This window comes from Anas acuta, chromosome 13 (assembly GCF_963932015.1).
Source record: "Anas acuta chromosome 13, bAnaAcu1.1, whole genome shotgun sequence".
NCBI lineage: Eukaryota > Metazoa > Chordata > Aves > Anseriformes > Anatidae > Anas > Anas acuta.
The window spans coordinates 19,747,960-19,759,962 of record NC_088991.1 but is presented as its reverse complement, the minus strand read 5'-3'; the positions used below and the strand labels follow the sequence as shown (position 1 = coordinate 19,759,962).

Below are 12,003 nucleotides of genomic sequence, written 5' to 3'. Positions count from 1 at the left end.
TCACTGTGTCATGCTGAGCCTTCACTACTGGTTTAGTTTACGTCCTCCTCCTCATTTCTGAAAGCATTGACTACATTTTATCTGTTTACAACAAGTGTCAGGTCTTAGAAATTTCTGCTACTTGGAAAAGAGTGTTTATTTTACACAGAAATATGCTACATATCAATATTTTAAATCAAACATCTCTGGAATGTCTTAAGGTCTACGATGTTCTACTTGCAGTGAGATGTAGCTTTCCTTTTTCCCATTATATGCCTGTACAGTAGAACAAAGAGCTGTTTAAAGACAAATGTGTTGACCGTCATCACTAAAGTTAAACCTTTTCTGTAAAATACAGTGCAAAAAACATAGTGCAGATTGCTGTGTGAGAGATGCTTGTGCAATATTAGGAGGGTATCCTGATCTACTTGGAAACCGATTCATTTTGTGATGTTTTCATGAATTATTTTACTATTATTTTTCCTAATGTCTCAAGTATGTCCAATTCCATGTCTAAAAGCACATTTTATTTCACTTTCACTAGTATCTTTCCATTGATTAAACTGTATTTACTAAAATAGGCAATTCTAATTGCTACGGTATCAGAAATGATAGCATGATACTTGCATGTAAGCACTCCTAGGAAAGTCCCTGTCAGAAGCAAAATGGAGTGAAACACAGTGGATTATTTTTTTCAGTTGAGCTGTTTATATTTCAGAAGGTACCTTTACATTTAGTTTGATATTTACCAAAATAAATAGCACTGTGAGATTCTGTAAGAGCCTTGCTTAGGTCGTGGCCCTGCTGTCGCTTGTGCTTCACCACTCAGCACAAGTTTCAGGCAGGGCTGAAGAGCTGCAAGCCAGATTGTGCACAGCTGGGAGTTTTAGATGAATCTGCAGGAGTTAGGCATCCACACGCCTTCATTTTCAGGAGAAATTGGGCTCCTGGTCTCCCTAAATCTGCTTGATTACCTTAGTCCATCAGCATTGACCTGTGACCTTAATGTAATGTAGCTGCATCAACTTACTACTCCTCTACTCCTGGTTCTCTTGCCCACTGGGTGGAGAAATGGGTTGATCTCCAGAACCAGGAAACGTCCGCGAAGGGGCATTTTCAGCATACCGTGTATACCCAGTGGTCCATTACCTGGAGAAATATTTCAAGAAGTTGTTGTGGTTTTGTTTGTTTGAATCAAGAAGTAGAAACTTGAATCACCCTGCATGAAGGACTATAATTCCTTTTTGAACCAGACATTGTGAAAATGATGAACTAGCTCTGGATTTATATCAACCAGCCTGTCCACTTGTACAGCAACTCTTCATTTAAATATATATATTTCACTCTCTTACATCTCTGTTTATACATCCAGGTTAGATAAGGAAGGGCTCAGCCAAACTCCACTCCAGTTAGTGGGGAGAATCCACCTAACTCTGGTGGGTTTTGTGTGAGACCCCAGAAAAGAGTAAAGGACTTTTGTGAGTACCTACAGGTAAAGGTACAAAGACATCAATATGCAAAAATGTCTCAGGTATAAATAAACCCTTTACGTGTATTAAAAAGGTCTTGTATTTCTTACCTAGAGGTAGTTCCATTTTGAAGGTTCAGTGGGGTTTATGATTTTATATATATTTATATATATAAAATCCCACATTTCCACACATACACAGACAACTAACAAAATCTGATGTTTTTAAATATTTCCTTCCATATATTGTCTTGAGACCTGGCAGCAGTATTTGACGGGGAGATGGTTTTTAAAGTAGTATTGATTCTGTAAAATAATAATAAAATGAGGATGATGTTGTATAGACTGCTGCTTGCAAAACACCGATATCAATATGTAAGATGAAATACTGTAACCTCTTCTCCAGTTGTTATCTATTTTAATATGTGCAAATATAAATCTACAAAGAATTTTATCGAGTTTTCTCAGTACCAGTATCCTGAGCTTCACGTTTACATTATATCTTGTTGTCATTATCTGTTTAATAATTACAATACCTGGAAATTGTAATGCTGATTTTATTTAATCACATAAAACTTCTTACAGTTTACAGCTTACAGTAATCTAATGTTGTCAGGACATACGTGTGAAAGTTTAAAGTGCTTTCCTAAAAAATGTCATTTGAATTTTGTGTTATATTGTAAAAGGTCCATTGGAAGCATATACTTTATGGTAGTTCCTTTACAATGCAATTTGTGAGCTTTATACTCCACACGTTACAAAGGTTTTTGCCATGGATAAAAGAAATGTAAAATCGTCCTCGGTCGAGATGTTACGTTGTCTGTTGTGTTACACTGATCCTGGAAAATAACAGATCTGATTTACCACCTAGCTGTGTAGTTTGACTGATGTTAGAGGAGTGATTTCAGTGCGAATCTGGAGTTACACAGGTGTGTATTCAATGACCTTTATCTGGAGAAAGGCCAGCACAGAGAGGTTAGACAGGTGGCAATGACCAGGATTCTTACAGATCAGGTTTTGTTTGATAAGTTTGCCTGTGAAACTAAAGAAATGCAAGGGTATTCAGGAACAAAGCTGTTACAGGTGAAGGAAGTATTTCACTTCATGTGCCATCTGAAGCTGTTGAGAAAATATTGTAATGCTAAAAACGTGTACTAATCACACAGATTTGTAGGTCATTAGTCCACAGTGTTGACTAGTGCCTTTGGGTATTTGGGAAGCAATCATTAAAATAACTTTCTTGTTTAATGTATGGTTTGCTTATAATACATTTGTTATTCTGGCTGCACGTCAGTTCGGGTGTGCAGACTTCTTTCTGGAGATGTCTAGCAGCCAAACGGGAGCATCATAACTGCAGCAGTGTGAAAGATTCGGTTATGACTTGTTGGGTCAATAAACCACAAACTCAAATTTAGCACCGATGCACTGTCAGACATTTAAGGCTACAGAACGATCAGATGCTTGTGAACATCTATGATACATTTCAATGCTTCTACACTAGTTTGCCAAACAGGCTTGTGTCAAATATTCACATTTTAAGTGCCTAGTTATATATTTATGTAATAAAAACATGACTGTCTGCTGGGTAAATAAAATGAATACTTAACTTGACAAATTATTTGACTCTACATATGCATAAGAATACAATTTACCTCCTCTGAATGCACATTCACATCAATCTGAACATGTATTTATCCAGGCTGGGAAACTGCCATAGAGTGTGAACACACTGTGCAGTAACAAAAAATGCTGCTTTGGTTAACTTTTTTTTTTTTTTAATATATATTGTTCAAAACATGCTCTGTCCCCTCTTGTCTCATAGGAAAATGGAGAAACTTTTGTAAAGTCTCTGCCTTCCCATTTTTTCCAGCCAGAAATAGACATTTAATCATAATTTCATTTCCTGAGCATTTGTTTTCTTTTATGCAGCCAGATTTTTAATGGTCTGTCTCTTAATAAAAAGGTAAGTGGGGAAACGGGAAGGCAGCCCACGGAGGGGATTTTCTCTTCCTCCGAAAAGTTCAAAATCTAAAGTAATACACCAAGGAAATGGAGGGCTGCTTTATTTTCTAATCTCTGCCTCCCCCCATGTTTTTTCCCCATCAGTCTCCATCATTAAATACTATTTCATAAGCAAGTGATTTTCTTCTTACCAGCTGCTTCCATATTCAGCTCCATTTCATCTTGTGCCATTGCAGAACCTGTGCTTCTGAAATCACAATTAGTTACCATGGAAAGCAATTCAACAGCGTAATAAATACACTTGGAGGCCGCTCACTCAGCTATGGATTAAAAAATAAAAAATATATATCCTCCAGAGAACTGGATCCAGATCACAGGCATTTATGTTTATGGCCAAGTGTGTGCTTCCAGGCACGTAAATGTAATTTTTTACTATATTTTCCTGGTATCCTGGATATGTGAGAACTGCACAGAATAGGAACCCCAACCAAGATGCAGCCCCAGTCCCTTGCAAACACTGCCCTCTACTATGAGACCCTTTTCCCTATCCCCTGCTTCATTTCTCTGTAAATATTCTCACCTTGAGTCTCCATGGCTCACAGCAGTACCACAGCCCACCAAGCCAGCTGGGTCCACTGGGTGCTGCTGCAGTGCCCTTGCCATCGATGCCCATCACTTCTTCCCCTGGTGTCGTACTGGCTCTGGACATTTTCCAGACAATAGGCTGAAGCTGCAGCTTGTAGTTTTGCCTAAAAGATAAAACCTGATGTTGAAGTACATCTCTTTTTATTATACTGCCTGCTTATCCCTGGCAGTTCCCAGCTAATGAAATTTTCCAGTAACGGGTCTGGATTCATTACCTGCCTCGAACAGTTTATATACCCCATCAGGCTGGTACAAAGAGCTGTGAACTTCTCCTATTAAAGTACCAGTAACTCATTACACTTCGAAGTCGATTAAACTGCAAGTTCCAGCCCCAACACTTAGTCATGTTTTCAATCAGAAGAGTTGTTGCAGGATTCAACAGCATGCAGCAAACAGAGCCTACCTAGTGCTAACCTCTGAAGTATCCCTCAATTATCCCTTTCATTAAATAATTTATTATATCAATGAATCTATGAAATTTCCCAACTCTTATTATAGGAAATAAGATCATCAGATGCTTTCCCACCCAGCACAGCAGCCTAAACATGTTTGATGTGGCTCTCGGTGACACCACACAGGAGAGCATCAGGGTGTACAAGAATGTGCCCATCTGACCCGGAATGGGAAAAGCTTCCCATCTCTTCTGAGTCTTCACAGGAAAAGAGCTCACAGAATAAAAGCCACAGAAAATGTGTGAGAAAAGCGAGTTTTAGGTAAAAGTTTGGCTCACCTTGGAGTTAGCAAGGTCATTAAGTTGGACTATAAAACAGAGCTACAGCAAATTGTAATAAAAGCAAAAACATGATGAAATTAGAAGTGGTTTTGTTCTTCAGGTTTTCAAAACAAAGTGATTTGCCTTTATTAAAACTTGCTTTTAATATCATTAGATTAAAAATAGTCAACTAGTTTTTGGCTGCATCTCACTTGGTTTGCTTCCCACACTTCCGGGTTCCTGTTTGCGCTGGGATGTCATTACAGCTTAAAACAACGAGCAGTGGTACAGTGACAATGCCACAGGGAACCACATCACACACAGGGTGCAATTCAACATTTGGGAAATTTAAAAAGAATTCACCAATCTCTCCCATTAGCAATAAACAGCAGCGTGCAAATATTCTGTGTATTTGGGCTTTTGCGGTGATTTGGATTTGTATAACTGCGCATTAGTCAATACGTGTTTGTGTTAAACAACCGAAGGGTAACAGCTTGTCTTATGGAGTAAGGCTGATGAACGAAATGTCACTTTGGCAGCTGGGTGCATGCAGCGAAGGGAAGGATCCTGCCCTGAGGCTCGTGCTGTGTTCTGCCAAACCCACACGGGCACCAAGCACAGACACAGGCACGGCTGGGCCAGAGGGATGCGATGAATTTAACTGCTTCCTTACTGATGTGCAACCGCCAATACCCATCAGGTGGCTGCTTTTAATTATTATTATTTCGTTATTTATCCCTTATTTAATAATAGTGCAGCTAACTTCCTTCATGATGTGCTTAGGCTTTGTGCAAAGGCACCAGGAAAATAAAAACACATCCCCTGGAATGCCACGTCCCGGTATCTGTCGAAGTATCCTGGCATTTGCTCTCCCCAAAGCATCAGTTCTGCCAAATAGCTCCAGCTAAAGTGGGAGTGTGAAGCACATTTCATTCACAAATGTATGTTCTGCTCCTCCTGCCTTCTCCCCATCTCCCATTAGGAGCCTCCCTCAGGGTGTTCATTAGGGCCTGCGCTGATGACCCCACGAGCAGCTCAGCCCTGTGCCAGCCCTGCAGGCTGGGCCTGTCCCACCCCGTCCCTGTGCAGCAGGGTGCTGTCAGCCCCTTGCTTTCACCTCCTTGTGCAAACACGCTTGGTGTGCTACTTAATTTGAAGGGGGAGGCGAGTGCTCCATCAGGCTGAAAAACAATGACACCACGCTAATGAAGGCAGTGAAGCAGCTGAACCAAAGTGAGCCCTCTGCTTCGGCAGAAAACCAAAATAATTGAAATTGCAAATGCCAGCTCCTCCAAGACACGGCAGAATTAGCAGGTGTGAGCATTGTTTACTGGTGGACAGGTTCCTTCCCAAACCCATGCTTGTTTTTAACATGCAGCCATCCACCACCACAGGATGATCAGGGACCAGAACTGCTGATCCCCAGCCTCCTGAGTCAAAGCTGCAATTTAAAATGGAAACTAGGCCAGGGGGGAGCACATCACAGAGGTACAAGGAGCTGGGAGCCACATCCACACTGCTGGCAGTGAACAGGGGCCTGTGCAGCCGACCCCACAGGCCTGGGACCTTCCTGAGTTGTGCCACATGAAACCCATCACCCCACAAGAGCTGCCAAAAGGGCTGCTCTCCACCAGACACCTGCTCACATTTGGCTGGAGAAGGTGACAGCCACAACATTCCCAGTTAGGACAAACCAGTGGTTTCCACACAAAATTCTCCCCCTCCTCCCAGTCAGCTCTGGGCAGGGCAGGAGGCAGGAACTGAGGCTTTTGAGGAGAGAAAAGGCTGCTGACAAGCTCTTGGCACATCTTTGTGCCACATATCTGCAGAAAGCCAGCCAAGAGGGACTGCAGCCTGGAACCAGGGCCAAATTCATGCCTCCACAGAGCTGAACTTGGTCGCAGAGCCCTGCTGTGAGCTCCGGCTCCACCGCAGGCACCCGGCCAGGCCTGCACCGCGTGCGCTGCTCCCACTCCTCCCCACAGCCTCTGTGTTGGGTTTCCACAGATGAAGACCTACCAGCACACTCTGTTTATCAGGGCGAGATTGGGCAATCTCAGTGTTGCTGATTTGGGAGGCAGAGTGGAAACTTTTGACATTTACGTCTTCTGCCCATTGACCACGAACAAGGTCCCCCCCCGCCCCGCTCCCGCTGGGGACAGCGGCTCTATGGAAACACCGCTGGACATCATTATTTATGGTGCTTTAGTCACCCTGGAAACAAAGTAGATGCTACCAGACATGACTTTTAACACAGCTAATTATGTCATTAGTGTCAGTGCCACTTAACGACTGGCATATACCTTCCCGGGACAACGCTGGCAGCATCTCCATGGGGATGACCCCGCTCCGTGCCACAGTGGGGACACACGCAGGGTGCTCCAGCACCATGGGGTGGCCTGGTGGCTGGCCGTGGCTGTGCAATATCACCAGGGGCACTCTTGTCAGGGAACCCAGAGCCAAAGCTCATCCAAGCTGCTATTCCAGCAGCTCTGCAGCTCCATGGGGCATTTCCATGTCTGCAGGAGGCTTGGCTCTCCTCCTCCAGCTAAGAAGCTGAGCCCCCCTCCTTTAGCTTGCCTCAGCTCTTTTGGGGACCATCTTTAATTATTAAAAGTAATTAAATTTGTGGGCAGAATATATTTCTTTACCTAGTTGTTACAAATCCAGTGAGACACTTCATAGAAAGTTTGGGGTAAAACTTGGGATTTTTTTTTTTTTAAAGAATTTCCCTAGTATGCTATGCATTTGCTAAAAAATACTGTTTGGGGGACAAGAAACCACTCTGACTTCAGTTGGATTTTGTAAACACCCTGCCCCAAAACATTTCCCACCGACACTCCTGTGTACAGTACTTCAGCCTTTCCTTTCCAAAGGAGGCTCTCAACTCTCTCAACTCAAACTTACGGAAGCAAAACAAGTGATTAAATGGGAAAAAGAAAAACAGACTAAAAGCAAAGTGAAAACCATGAAGAGGATCTGTCTCCAAGCCATGTCTCACCATGGCATGGGAGACCTCCAGCTGCAGGCAGGGAGCCCTTGCAGGCTCTAATGAGGAGAGCTATAACGACCTCCTCTGCATTTAATTCCACTCCATGCCCTTTGCCCCAGTGGGCAGGGATCAGGGCTGTGTACTCACAGCAGAAGTTGTGCCTTTGTTCCTCTGGGCTCATAATAATGCCTCTGATTTCCTCCTCAGCTCTCCATACCTGGAGCCAAATTGTTGATGGGGCATCACAAAGTCTAACAGCATCATAACCACACAGAGGTTTCAGGGCGATGCACGCATTTCAACAAGCTGATCCTCAACACGGGCAGGTGGCACCTTTCCATGGTGAAGCACAGGGATCACTTCCATAGAAATGAAAAACTGATTTAATCTCAATATCTCTCCGGGGCTGGGGCAGAAAGCAAGAAGGGACCACAGCACTCTGCAGCCCAGGGCAACACAGGAAAATAGACACAGGGATGGGTGGGTGGGCTGTGCCAGGAGAGCTCCACACAGCCACCAGGAATTCTTTTCCAGAAGCATGGGAATTGGCTTTTCTTGTTCCCCCTGGCCTGGGGAAGATGAATTGCTTCGCTAGCAGATGATCACCTTCATATCCAGCTCAGCTGGGGACCAGCCTGGTACAGGAGCAAAACTTTAACGGAGAATATGTAAACTAGTGGGGAGACAGATGCTGTGGATTTGAGCCCAAAGCACTGAGAATAAATCCAAGTGCCTCGTGGATGTTTTTCAACAGAAAACAAATAGTGTAATTTTAAAGAAGGCAGTAAGGAATCAGTCTTCCTGGGGTTCGGGTTTCAGCTACACACTTTAGATGTAATGGCATTAAAAAATGCCAAGATGCTCATGTTTACCCCGCCATGTTCAGCAGTCCCTATCACTCCGCAGGAGCAGGACCAGCTCCCCTTGGACATGGACACAGCCACCTCTGCCACCTGCTTCACAACCCTGCAAGCTGTAAAACCTCAAGACTCCTTAAATGCTCTGTGCTGCAGCTGTTGCTTGGTCTGAAGCTATACACGCACCACCTGATGACATCTTCTCTTTGTAGATTAAGGTGTCAGAACTAGCCCAGCCTACCAATAAAAAGCAGCAGCAGGCTCTTTCAAACTGGAAGTCTCTTACTGCAAGGCTTGGGCTTGAGGACACTTTTTCCTGCATTGGTCCCATCCTTTTCCAGCCCAGCTGAAAACAGCAGGCAGGGAGGTCTGGCACCACAACCCCATCTGGCAGGATGGCATTGTGGCAATTCCTCCAGCTTCCCACCACAAAGCCTGGGGGAAGGATGGACTGAAGGTCCCAAACACACTGGCAGAGCCTGGTTGTCGCTGTTCTCCATGTAACACACCCTAAGCAAGCCAGAGTGATGCTGATACATGTGCAATACAGCCAGCACCTTTCCTCAAGTCATTTTTAAAAAACAAGAGCTAGAAGATAAATTTGGTCCTGAAGGCAGTGCAAATCCAAAGAGACTTCGCAGAAGCCTCTCCCATGCCCACCACCACCAGACTCTGCCCCCAGGTGTCAATTATTTTGAAATTGAATCCAGCTGAAGAGCACCTGCTCATAAATATCCACAAATCCACCCACATCCTGTTTGCATCATCACTGGTGTACTTTGGTGGGAAAGAACATGAATAAATGACTGACTCACAATGCCTTATTTCTCAAATTTCATGCAGTTTGGGAGCTTTCCTTGTATTTGACATTAAGATGCTTGTTCCTTTTATAACCTTCATTGCACATTAGGAAGAATGCATGCAGACCCAAATAGCTCTTGAATTTATAAATATGTTGCAATTGATGTATTTCATTTTACAATTATTGTGATAAACAAACGGGATATTTCAGTAATGCTTGAATGTGCTCTGTAAGTAATGCCTTTCATTGTCCTTTAATTGTATGTATTTGGTAAATGAGCTTTAAAGGTTGAATTAGTATTCATTAGGCACAGGCTACCATACATTTTCTGCAGAAGAGATAAAATAACCATTTCCTCTAGTCATGCCACAGCTGAGTGGCAGCCCAGTGCAACGCACTTTTATTACAGGTATATGTTACTGTTTCTTTGCAGACAAGGTCCAATTAGGAAGGTTACAAAGTGGTTATTTTTAGTTAACGGTTGTGTAGTGAACATAGGTGTGTGCACTTACCAATTTTCTTATTATTTTCAGGCTCAGAGAAGCAGGGATCAAGCTCTTCCATGTAAGCTAACCTAACCCCCAAAATTAATGAAGCTCCACTAATTTGTCAGGAATGTTATATCTGCATCAGTGCCTCAACTTCACAGCCTCATCCATCCCCATATCATGAAAAGGCAGGCAGGTAACACACAGGTTAGAAACCAGCTGGCAGAGCAATGCCCACAGGTGCCCAGTCTCAGCACAGCAGCTATCACCCAGGATGCACATTTTGCAACCCTTTGCATAACGAAACAAAAACCCGTGAGGCACACAAAAGCTTCTGTATTCCTGCCCAATTTCTGGCCAGCAGAACCAAAGGCTTTAATAACCCAAACGTTCAGAGCCAGGGATGATTTTTCCTAGTGGATTAATGAAAGCATGACCTGACAACTCACTGGGCATCAGGTCTCAGCACAGCAGAAAACACATAGGCAGGATGCCAAGAAAAGCAGAGGCTGAAGCAGGTTTGGAAGCCCCAAAGCCAGCACAGCATCCCAGCTGCAGCTCATGGCATTAAGGGACAGCTACATGGAAAGCCAGGCTACCCACAGCAGCCCCTCCTGCTCCCCACTCACAACATTTCTGCCTCTGCTGAGCCCAGGCTAAAATATGACAGAAGGAACATGCAAAGAAGTGACACAAAACCAAACAGACAAGCTATAAAAATATTAAAATTAAGGCTAAGAAATTCAGATTATTACAAATTTCATCTTCCCCATAAGGCTGTTAAAGCAAGGCAGTGCAAAGAAAGCACAGAGGATGGGTTCAAACTCAAAAAAGGCACCACTTGTTAGAATAACAGCATATCAGATGGTGAGAAAAATTTGGAACTGGAAGTTTGCATACAGCAATAAAATAGCATGATAAAACACAGAATTTAACATGCTCTTGATTTGGCTCTAAATTGCAACAAATGGAAGAAGCCCTGATCAGTGAGCAAGTAGGATGTGCTTCATACAGACCCAAACGGGTCAAAGCAGCCAATAACTCCATAAATATTTAAATGGCAACAGAGCAGCCCATCATGTGTATTGCCTGGGGATTTAGGCTAAATAAATGAAGTTGGCCTTTCCAACCTCATCATCTGTGATTCAGTAAATATTGGGGGTACTCAGTCACTGAGTACAGACACTCGGAAAAAAAAAACAAAAACAAAAAAAAAAACAACACCCACATGCACGGAATTTTAAAAGCAAATAAATTCTGGTTTCCAGACTCAAGAGAAGGAAAAGATTAGTTTTTTAAGTGAGAACAATGAAGAATTAAGTTATTTTGTTGCTTGCAGAAAGGCATCTGAAATTACAAGTAAATAATGTGCGCTGACATCTACAGTCACCATAGAAATAGTTACTTGTGATGAGGGGGAAATAAGATGAACGAATAAACACCCCAGAAAGCAGCAGACCTGTTTGCTTTCTCCAGAGAGTTAGCTGGCTTCTCTGCCCAGTAGTCTCAGTTTTGCTTTTCTATTTGCAAAATTACACACTGCTGGGAGCAGTGTTTGCACAATTGCCATGCACCCATCCCCTTTCATGGGGCTGTCATCACTGAGGTAACAGAGGGGATGGGAAAACCCCAGCATCACTTCTGTTAGCCAAGGTCTTGCCAGCAGGGAGAGGTTTTGTAGCCCGCAGACAAATTTGACCTCTAACAAGAGCAGAAAGGCAGCTTTTAGCCTTACCTGCAGCTTTGGTGCCCCAGCCCCAAACTGGGTTTCCTCTCACCCCCTGGTTTGGGAACAGGACCAGCCTTCACCCCCCAACAGCTCTCCAGAGGAGGGCAGCACCCCCAGCCTCTCCTTTTAGCTAGCCTGGACCACCTGGTAGCAATTTCTGGCAGAAGATAAGCAGCTTCTAATTAGCAGTCAGGTCATTTATCACCGGTCCCCACTGAGCAGCACGTGTTGGGTGCTCAGCACCCACCCAGCACTCCTCCCCCTGCTCCAGCCCAGCTTGCAGGAACCAGAGCAACGTTTGGTGCAGTAGCTGGCAGTGAGGAAAGTTTATTTCTTGTAGCACTGGCAGGGCTGCAGCATTTCATTACC

General features: G+C 43.7%; 1 long non-coding RNA gene across 3 annotated transcripts; it reads right to left on the bottom strand.

Annotated features, from left to right (window-relative positions):
• Positions 1–118: 118 nt before the first annotated feature.
• LOC137863743 (uncharacterized) lies at positions 119–11,770 on the bottom strand. Of its 3 annotated transcripts, none has more exons than XR_011101103.1 (5): positions 11,641–11,770; positions 3,990–4,158; positions 3,601–3,656; positions 1,559–2,489; positions 119–1,128 (listed from the first exon to the last, which is right to left on the bottom strand). It is a non-coding gene; the product is annotated as an uncharacterized lncRNA (long non-coding RNA). The 3 variants fall into 3 exon arrangements; XR_011101104.1 differs by having other exon boundaries at positions 1,559–2,398; XR_011101102.1 differs by having other exon boundaries at positions 1,559–1,753.
• Positions 11,771–12,003: the final 233 nt, after the last annotated feature.